Below are 10,121 nucleotides of genomic sequence, written 5' to 3'. Positions count from 1 at the left end.
CAGACTGGTGCTCACCCTCCCCCCCCCCGCCTCCACCACCATATGGTACTCAAATCCAAGACAAAGCTTTTTTTCCTGTAGGTTGAAGGGCATAGGATGGGGAGGGGAGGGGACTCTCCATCTTGGATTTGATTAAATATGGTACATACCAAGCTCTCTTCATTAACAAGTCTTTGTAGGTGGAATCTCTGCTGCTTTTGTTGACTATAATGTCATCAGAAGAGAAGTGAACTTATTCTTTTCCTTAATACCATAATGTTCACTTGAATTTAAAAAAGGGGAATACAAACTACAAATATGGCCTTGTATTCTAAAGTAAAGTCTCTTACAAGTATTTAAAGCAGCCTGTTGAAATATTCCTTACAAAGATTACTTTTAATTTCTCTGGTGATTTTAATACTGGTGAGACCTGGAGTGGTTTTAATTAGTGTTTGCTGTAGGTTAATTATTAGAGAGGGATGGAAGTTTGTTGTCTCTTGTTATATTACATTTGTATGATATGATAAATAATGTAAAAGCTAGCAGCATATGGGATAGGCACCTATACACTTACAAATTTAAAATAAATATAATAATACAAAAGTACTAGATGAGTATCATTAGAGATGTGAAAATATGTATTCACACAAAAGGTGAAGAACAGATATCATTGATGCTTCCTGTATTATCACTGTGCTTTAGTTTGACATAGGAAAGAGCAAAAGTAGGAGGGAGGTGATAAGTCTTCATGGCTGTTTTGTAACTTAAGCTCTTGACAGAGAGACTGGATTAGGTTTACCATACATATGGGTTTTCCCAGATATGTCCTCTTTTTGAGCCCTCTGATCTCCATCTGGGTGGGTTTTTTAAATTTGCCCAAATTTGAAAGGGATTTTTGTTTGCTCCACAGGGGAGGGTGATCAGAGGCGGTGGGGAGCACAGATGCACTTGCCTGCAGCTGCAGAGGTGCATGCAAACTCATGCAGTGCTCCCCACTGCCTCTGATCACGTCCCCTTGCTCGCACTGCTGGAGCACAGCAAAATCCCAGACATTGGGTCAGGACATGGGGTGGGGGCCGGGTTGGAGTTGGGGCTGTGACGGGGCAGAGTGGGAGGGGAGGCTTGCCTGCCCCTCCAGCAGGGGAAAGGGGAAGGTGGGGAGCAGCAGGGAACTCTGGCTGGTCAGCAGCACAGGCTCCAATGCCTCTACTCCCAGGGGCTGAACAACCAGGAGCCACTGTGGGGGCGGTGGGGAGAGGGGAAAGGAGCCATGACCAGGCTGTCTAGCAGGGCACTGCAGCCCCACCCCAGGGCAGGGGGTGCCACAAGCCTCGCCTCTTCCCTCCAGACTGTGGTGGGGCTGGATATGCTCTGACACCACCTGTATGAGACGGAGTCACTGCACTCTGGCCTGGTCAGAATGGGGAGACCTGGGGCCCTGCTGGCAGGGCTGGAGGGGGGCTTCAGGTAAGGAGTGAGGGGAAGCTAGCAGGGCTGGGTGGGCTGTAGCTTGAGAGTGAAGTGCAGGGGTTTCTTGGTTGGGAGTGCAGGGCACTGGCATGGCTGGTGTCAGTGGGTTGGGAGTGAGGGGGGCAGCAGCAGGTTTGGGGGGGTTCTGGCTTGGAAGTAAGGGGCAACAAAATGGGCAAGGGCAGGGCACCGGCGTGTCACTGCCCCCCCATCATCATAATCCTTCTCCTCTCTACCCCACGTGACGTCCTCTTTTTTGGGCCTGGAAATATGGTAACCCTAGAGTCGCTGGAGCAGCATACCTGGTGCAGTGCTGGTTGTAACAGGCAAAACTAGGACCACCAAGTCATTATAGGAGGAGATGGTGTGAAACTTTATAGTTTAGTTGCTTAACTCTTAAAAAGATCTTCTATTTCTTTAGAGCAGTAGTTCTAAACCTTTTTAGACTCAAGGCACCCCTCATTAGACTCAAGCCATCTGTCATAAAATGTCAGCTCTTAGGTTTCACTCAATTTTTGACTGTAGAAAAATAATGGAACAATTTTTCTGTTGCAAAGTGCTTGAAGGCCCATAACAGGTCAGAATGTTTTTAGTAATATGGATTCCTATTTTATCTTGTGAATCATGTTTGCAAAATTAAAGTGCTAGCACTGTGTGGCACTCTTGAAAGGATTTGGAGGCACTCCAGGCTGCTGCAGCACCTTAGTTGAGAAATCACTGCTTTAGATGGGTGGGGGGGTTTTCAACAGGCATGTGATTTTGGTGAGGGAACATGCCTTAGGCTATTTTGCCTTGTCCTGTGAAATTGATTAACATTCTAATCAGCTGGTGCTGAAATATAAGCCATGAAAATATCCCCCTTGTGCATACTCCTTGTAATACAGTCTTTAATTAAATGATCATTTTTTCCCCACTAGGACTCCTACTTTTTTTTGTGCACAGGATGATCACAATAAGGCACAATGTTGATGATGAATGTAAAACCATGAACTGTACATTGTAGTGCTTCACTGTAGAACCTAAAATGTTCTTTTTTCATTTTATGTATGTCCAAAACCAAAACAAAACAAAATTAAATGGATTAGTAGTCTCCATCTTAGATTAACTTTGAGTTTTTGACCTAGACATAAATGCAACTGCCACAACAAGCTCTTTATAGTATCATAATCGTGTGTGCATCTTATGTCCTTTATCTACCCTGAAGTCTTTTCTAGACACAAGCAAAGGTAATTGCCTTTAATTTATGGTTAATTGTAAAACATTGCAAAAAATTATATATTTTTTTATTTCTCCCTCTAAACTTTAAATTCTTAAATGCTTTTCTTTTGAATTTTTTTTTCGTCACAAAGCACTGCATGAACACAGATTTATTTCCTGCTAGGTGGTAGTGTGACATGTTGAATTACATTCTTTGAAAGAGATACTCTGTGTTTTGCGTAAGTATTAGGATTCATCAGTGCCCTGAAGATGGGATGAAGTGTACCCTCAGAAACTTTGCAGATGACACCAAGCTGGAGGGTAGGCCAAGCATTCAGAGAGACCTCAACAAATTGGGGGACTGGGCCAAAAATAATCTCATAAAGTTCAATAAGGAAAAATGCAAAAGTCCTGCACTTAGGAAGGAACAATCCCATGCACCAGTATAGGCTGGGGACTGACTGCCTAAGAAGTAGCTCTGAAGACAAGTACCTGGGGGTTCTAATGGACAAGAAGCTTCACTTCATTTCCCCCTCTACACATCATTAATGTGGCAGAGCCACACAATTGCTTTATTGTTGATGCTTGCCAGGTCCTCATCCTGGATGTGTGGGTGTGCTAAACACATGAGGAGGTGGTCAGCAGTCCGTGGTGCATCACCACACTCATGTATTGGACAGTCCTTTAAGCTTGTGGCATTAAAGCGTCCAGCTGTAGAGCGAATCCTGTTTAGTTTGATCCAAAAATTGTGGGAGAGCTTGTATCCAGGTGGATAAAGTAAGCAACCCAAGTTGCTTATGAAGCACTTAGGATGAGAATCAGTCTCATCCCACAGTTTTTGGTGGTGTTCAAGTGCCGATAGGGCACTGCTCCCACCTCCACACTGTTTCAACAATACCTGCGCCTCCTGTCTAAATGAGTTTCTCGACTTCAGGTGCTTATGTACTGGTTGGTCCAAGATTTCATGGATCAGATGCTCCTGGTTTTGTTTGGTATGCTGAGCAAGGCCAAGAGTTGCCTTCTGTCTTCTGAGTTTGGGAGGCAATGTTCCTGATAGTTTTGGCAGCATGTCGACAGGAGTATACGTTACACACCCCATTACTACTCTCATTGCTGAGTTCAGGACAGCATCAACTTTGCTGATATGGCTGCTGCACCCCCATGCTTGACAGTAGTATGCTAGTGCAAGTGCTAATGTCCTTAGAGTGGTGAAATTGGCTCACTAGGTTGCTTCTGCCAGTCATCTTATAGCTCCATTGCAAGAGTCGACATTTTAGGTGTTTTCAGTAGCTGTTCTCTGTAGCTAAGGCTCCTATCCAGTTACTCCCAGGTACACTGGGTTACCTATGAAGGGAGTTTCATTACCATTCAGGTCAATCTTGATCCTTTGATGTGCCATAGCATTACAGAAATGGAACAGTGATGCAGTTGTTTTTGTTTGACTGAGCTTGGGTCTCCTTTGGTGCAGGTAAGAGGCGACTGTCTTCATATTCCTGAGAAAAGGCAGTTTCTATTTTTGAGATGGACTTGTCAAAGATGGACAGAGCCAAGTCATCTGCATAGGTGTGCTTGTTATCTGTGGTGGATGTCCCAGCCACCTGCGGAGGGTTTGGGATTGATTGAGAGTGTGGTCAGGGGGTAGAAAGGTAAGAAAGGTTTATTAACTTAGTATACTACATGTAGTCATGTTTTTGTTAAGACGGATAATGACAGACAATAATAATTCACATCGGCAACTTACTGGCAGTCCCCTCTGATGCCTGATGTATGACAAGTTTCTCTTTCCACAAAGCTCAGCGAAGTCAGGCATCCCTGATCAGTGCTGTCCAAGAGGTACCAAAGGACCCTGGCATTCAGTCCTTGGGCTCCTCAAGATCCACGAGCCCACTGATCCAGGTCAGCAGCTAATTAATCCCTTTCACAGACCTGTATCTTCCTTCTGAATGATTTCTGGATGTTTCAGCCAATTTATAACTTCTGAACTGTGCTGATAACTTACAGCCATTCAGATTCTTTTTACTTCAACTGTCCTTAGACTAACCAGTAGCAGTACAAGCCTTGCATTCCTTTGATCAGCTTAATTTTAACTATGCCACAGGGCCTTACTACTTCAAGGCTTTGCTAAATTTACTAGGCCTTACTTTATACAAGGCCTCACAACATCTTAAACTTTAATTAGGCTCTTAGCAACAACATATAGCTCAATATTTAAACACATGACTGAAAAACACTTGGTCTAATCTTCATAGAGCCTTCAGCAAGCACCTTTATCACACAGACATAATTTTCGACTGTCACAGTGTGTTGAATGTTAGATTATATAGATGTTAAAAAGAGTGGGTGCTAGCACTGATCCTTCTGGCATCTCCTTATGCAGATGCTTGTATCTGCTTCTATCTCCTCCACTGGTGGAGAGGATGAAGGATCTGCTTCATGATATATTCGTGATAAAGACCATTCTCTTATCTGGGATCATTTTAAGTAGTTTGTACTCTAATCCTTTCAGCCAGATGGTATCATATGCAGCTGTTAGATCTATCAGCACAGTACCTGCTTTTTCCCTGCTTTGAAAAGCGTCTTCAATGTCTTGAGTAAGTGATACTATCTGGTCAGTGGTTCATCTACTTTTATGGAACACTACCTTTTCTGGTGATAACTGTGGATCACTGATGTCAGTTATCCTATTTAGGATAAGTCTTTTCAGTATTTTGTAGATAACTAATAGCAAAGATATTGGTTTCTAGCTAGCAGGGTTGTCAGCATTCATGTTTGGTTTGGGTAGTGCAGTCATATGAGTGCATCTCCAGAATGTGGGTATTTTGTTTATTCACATACATGATGACAAGAACTCCATCAGCCAGTATCTTAGGTGGGGCCCCATATTCATCAAGAATTCTGGATAGATATTATCCAAACCTTAAGTCTTATGATATTTGATAGAGGCTATGGCAGTTATCATTTCAAGTTCTGTGAATGAACCAGTGAGATGCAGGTCCACAGTGGGCTGGCATTTTGTTGCAGTTGTTTGGTGCCTGATTTCTTTGGAAAAGTTCTTATCAGAATTTGTGAACCTGCTGTTTTGGATAAGTTGTACTGCTGTTGAGTCTACCTTCATAGGATATTTCTGATTTTGCCCCAGGCCAGAGCTGGGGTTGCAGCAGCTGCATGAATTGCCTTCTCTAGTGAGCCTTTTGATTATGTTCAAGGCTTTCCTGCTGGAGTGTGTCAAGTTAATATTTTCTACTGTTTCCATCCAACATTCTCTTTTCATTGTGTTAATACAGTCTTGGAGACTTTCCATTGCCTCTGAGATGATACTGTAGTTGGTTTGTACACATTCATGATGTTGTAATTGTTTAGTTTTACAGCTGTCCGTTGTGTTGTGCTGTCTGCTGGGGATGCTTTAGGATTCTCATACCTGATACCAGCTTTAATGCAGGTGGCAAGGACATGATATTTACTGCAAGTGTGAGTAGCCAAGCAGTAGACTCTGAGCTTCGGTTTGGCAGAGTCCTTTACATAGGCCTCTTGTATCAGTACAGCAACTGGTTGGTATTTGGCAGTCAGACATTCTAAAACAATGCTCTCAAAGGACATGAAACCCTCTATGTTTAATTGGATGATTCAGGTACCACTATTCCTTTGAAGAAGACTAAGTTGCATCATAATGTCAGGTTTATGATGGTAGATGGGTAGGTTGAAAGTAGCTTGAAAGGGTTGGTTCACTTATGTAGCTACTAACAGGGAAAGCTATATGAAGGCCTGTGTCCTGTCCCCCAGCAGGACAATTTTCAACAAGAAGCTTAATGTGAGCCAACTGTGTGCCCTTTTTCCTAAGAAGGCTAATGGCATACTGGGCTGCATTAGTAAGAGCACTGTCTGTGGATCAGTGGAAGTGATTCTTCCCTTCTATTCAGCACTAGTGAGGTCACATCTGGAGTACTGTGTCATGTTTTGGGTCCCCCACTACAGAAGGGTGCAGACAAATTGGAAAGAGTCCAGTAGAGGGCAACAAAAATGGTTAGGGAGCTGGTTAGGTACATGAACCATAACCCAGAGCTCCCCTTTCCTAGGTGAGTAACTGGATTGTGGAATCTTGCTCTTCTCTCTGACTGACTTCTCTGGGTAGAGACTGTCCACTCCCCAAAGCAGCCTGCAGAATTCTATTTAAGGTTGTGTGGAGATGAAATGGGGGCCCTAAATTGAAGCGGTGGGTTTAAAAAACACGGCTTCAATTTAGGGCTGATTTAAACCCCTGTGTCATGCACACACCCCACTGACTTACCTGCCTTTCCAGCGGGTAGGGAAGGGTTAGCTGCCAGCAGGTAGAGTGGTCCCTGGGCTGTGGGGAGGGTGGGACTGGTGCTTCCCTCTGTGGCATCTGCAGCCCCTCCCCCCCCGGCAGCACCCTCCCACAGGCACCTAGCTTGAGCAGTCCTGGGGGCCACTGCAACTGTGGAGGGAAGCACCAGGCCCCCGCGCAGCTCAGGCAGGCTGGCTCCAAAGGGGAAGGACAGGGTGTGGGAGGAAGTACAGGCTTGCTGCTTTTCTTGGGTGGACCTCCTTTCCTGGGCTGCTGTCAGGCTGCCTGCAGGGCTTCCTGCAGATCCATAGAGCTGCACGGAGTTTGGTGCTTCACGCCACAACTGTAGGAGTCATTTAAGGCACCCAAAGTCATTTAGGGCACTTTCCAGTTGCTGTAGGTAATTTGGTGGTGTAATTAATGCATAATATGTCACCGAGGCATGCAAACACGGACACCATTAAAGCAGTACAAAAGCACTGAGCTACTTTAAAGGGCCATGCACACAAGCCTCTCACTTCATTTACATATGGCCTATGGCACTATTCTGGGAAATGAGAGATATGGATTTAAACAGTCTTAGTTGAGGAGGGCTTAGAACCCAAGTCTCCCATTATCTGGCCACCGTCTGCTATCATATAAAAAGTAGACTCTACCACCATCATCATTTTGTAAAAGTGAGCAAGCTATGACTGAAGAGGTTCAGGACTTGTAAATAAAGCCTCTCTGTAACTCAGAGTTAAATGCCTTATACCCTGACAGGGAAAGATGAAAAGCATCCACCTCTACAGCATTTCTTACTAAATAGCTTAAGAGGTTCCCTGTGCTATGTTCTGACTACTGTAAGTCCGTTTATGAAGCAGTCTCAATATGCATTTTATAAGGAGCGTTGGTGCCTACCTCAGGACTGCAGAGTCCACTCTAAAAGCTAAGGGTATTTATACACGTACCTTTTCAAGCTTTGACTCACCAGAGATCCACTGTGTCAAAGCAGACTCAATTAATCTCCATCTCAATTAATCGATTCTGCTCCACATGCAAGCTGATCCATACAACTGCATGTGAAGCAACACAGTGTAAGTGGTGAAATGTGCATCAGCATGCAGAAATTGGTGGTGGTGTGCTTTTGAATTAAAACACCTGCAATGTGTTTTAGTTCAAAAATGTGCCATTGCCATTTTTGCAGTGCTGACATGCATTTTGCCATTTATACAAATGCATGCATTGTTGTGCTAGGAGCAAGCATGTGTAAAAATTCCCCTTATGCCTAGGTTTTAAGTTCTGTGACTGAACATCACAGGCTGGCTACATCAGTTTCTCCATACAGTCCCTAGACCTCTGAAAGTATTCAGTAGATTTGATATTCTCTTTTTAGGACATAAAAGGATTGTGTTCTAAAAATGGTTGAGTGAGGTAAATTTCCTTTATTGCACTTAATGTATTTATTTTACTTAGGCCTTTAGTTTTGCAGTATTATATTTCCTTTGTAACCTACTTTAATTGATCTTTAAAAATCACTGTTCATTCTGTGTTTTCAGTGGGTGAGGTAAGATATTATTCTGTGATGGCTTACAAAGTGCGAAAAATACTGTACTTTCTTTGAGAGAAGGGATGATTAAATAATACTATTTCCTGTTTACAGCCAGTGAGTTAATGGGATCAATATGGAGTTGATCATTAGTCAGGATGATTGCTCTGAAAAAGATGAGAAGTGAAAATTATTTTTCCATGAAAATTCCAAAATTCGAAAAGTTAAATAAATGCAACTCATTTACTAATACCTGAAAAAGTAGATCACATTCTAATGGGATATTTTAGTCTGCTTATACTGAATTTTAAAATAGACATGATGTTTTCCCCTATTTTAGTCTTTATGACTGACTATCTTAGGATTAAAGGGAAATAAATCAGTCATTAGCTTGTTTTACTCTCTGTTCCATGGGGATAAATCAGGAATAATATCACTGAAAGAAACAGAAGAAAACTGGTTTCACAGTTAGGGCGGCTAGGAGCTGGAAACAACTTCCAAGGGAAGTGGTGCTGGCCCCTACCCTGGGGGTCTTTAAGAAGAGGCTGGATGCCTACCTGGCTGGACTCATTTGAGTCCCGTTTCTCTTTTTGGGGTTTTTTGTTGTTCTCCCGCCCTGGCGGGGGGTCGGGCTAGAAGATCTACTAGGTCCCTTCCGACCCTTAGTCTATGAATCTATGGTTAGACACGCAAATACATGCATGCACACTTGGATAGGAATATCAACTGCCATGAATCTAATGAATGTTCAGCAACTGTAACTGTGCACTCTGTAGGCAAAACAATAAACAGCAATAGTGTCAAGGGCTTATCTGATTGCATCTTGATAGTATATTTGCAGGGGTGTTGCTGTTGAGAAAATGGACACTGGATCATCATTATGGCTGACAGCTTTTTGCCTGTCTTGATTTAGCATGAGCTTTTCAATGCGTAGTGTTCCCATAAGCTAATGAAGTACCAGAAGACTCCTCCTAAGGGAACCAAAATATGACTAGGTATTTACAATTCACTTTTGAAAAGATCATCCTCTTCCACTTTCTTAATAAGCCCAGTCATCATGAAGCAATACTTCTCATCCTGACATAAACCAACTTCCCTTTTAGGGATCTGTTTCTGCCTAAACTTCAAATGGAGAAGAAACCTATGTATCAAAGTAAATGACTGAACTGAATGAGGGACAGGGGGTGGGGGGAGGTGGTACTGTACTATTTTATTTAAAATAAGCTTTAAGTTTCTTTTTCTAATTACTTTCACCAATAAAAATGAATTAATATTTTTTTTACACAAAATGTTATTAACTTACAGCAGTTGAAGTAATTTAATATAACTCTTATGCAAAATGCATACCTAGAAAAGTATTAGTGTTTGAAAAATAGTTGTCAAAAGGAATGGAAATGAATACTTAAGATCATTTGCATAAATACTCTATTATCGTTAGAATTTCTTCATTCAGTTAATAGCAATATTAACAAGAAACTTCGCCTTCAGTATTAAAGCAAACTGAACTCATAACTACAAGATTTACTTATGAACGCCCACAGCATATACAGCATTAATTATATATGTTGCCTTTTAGTTGTGAAAGTTTTAATGGGTCAGAATTGAAGTTTCATAGTTTCTAGGGTCGGAAGGGACCTAAGCAGA

This window comes from Gavialis gangeticus, unplaced genomic scaffold, assembly GCF_001723915.1.
Source record: "Gavialis gangeticus isolate Ggan-Ray unplaced genomic scaffold, GavGan_comp1, whole genome shotgun sequence".
Taxonomy (NCBI): Eukaryota; Metazoa; Chordata; order Crocodylia; family Gavialidae; genus Gavialis; species Gavialis gangeticus.
The sequence above is the reverse complement of the archived record's forward strand: the minus strand, read 5'-3'. Positions refer to the sequence as shown.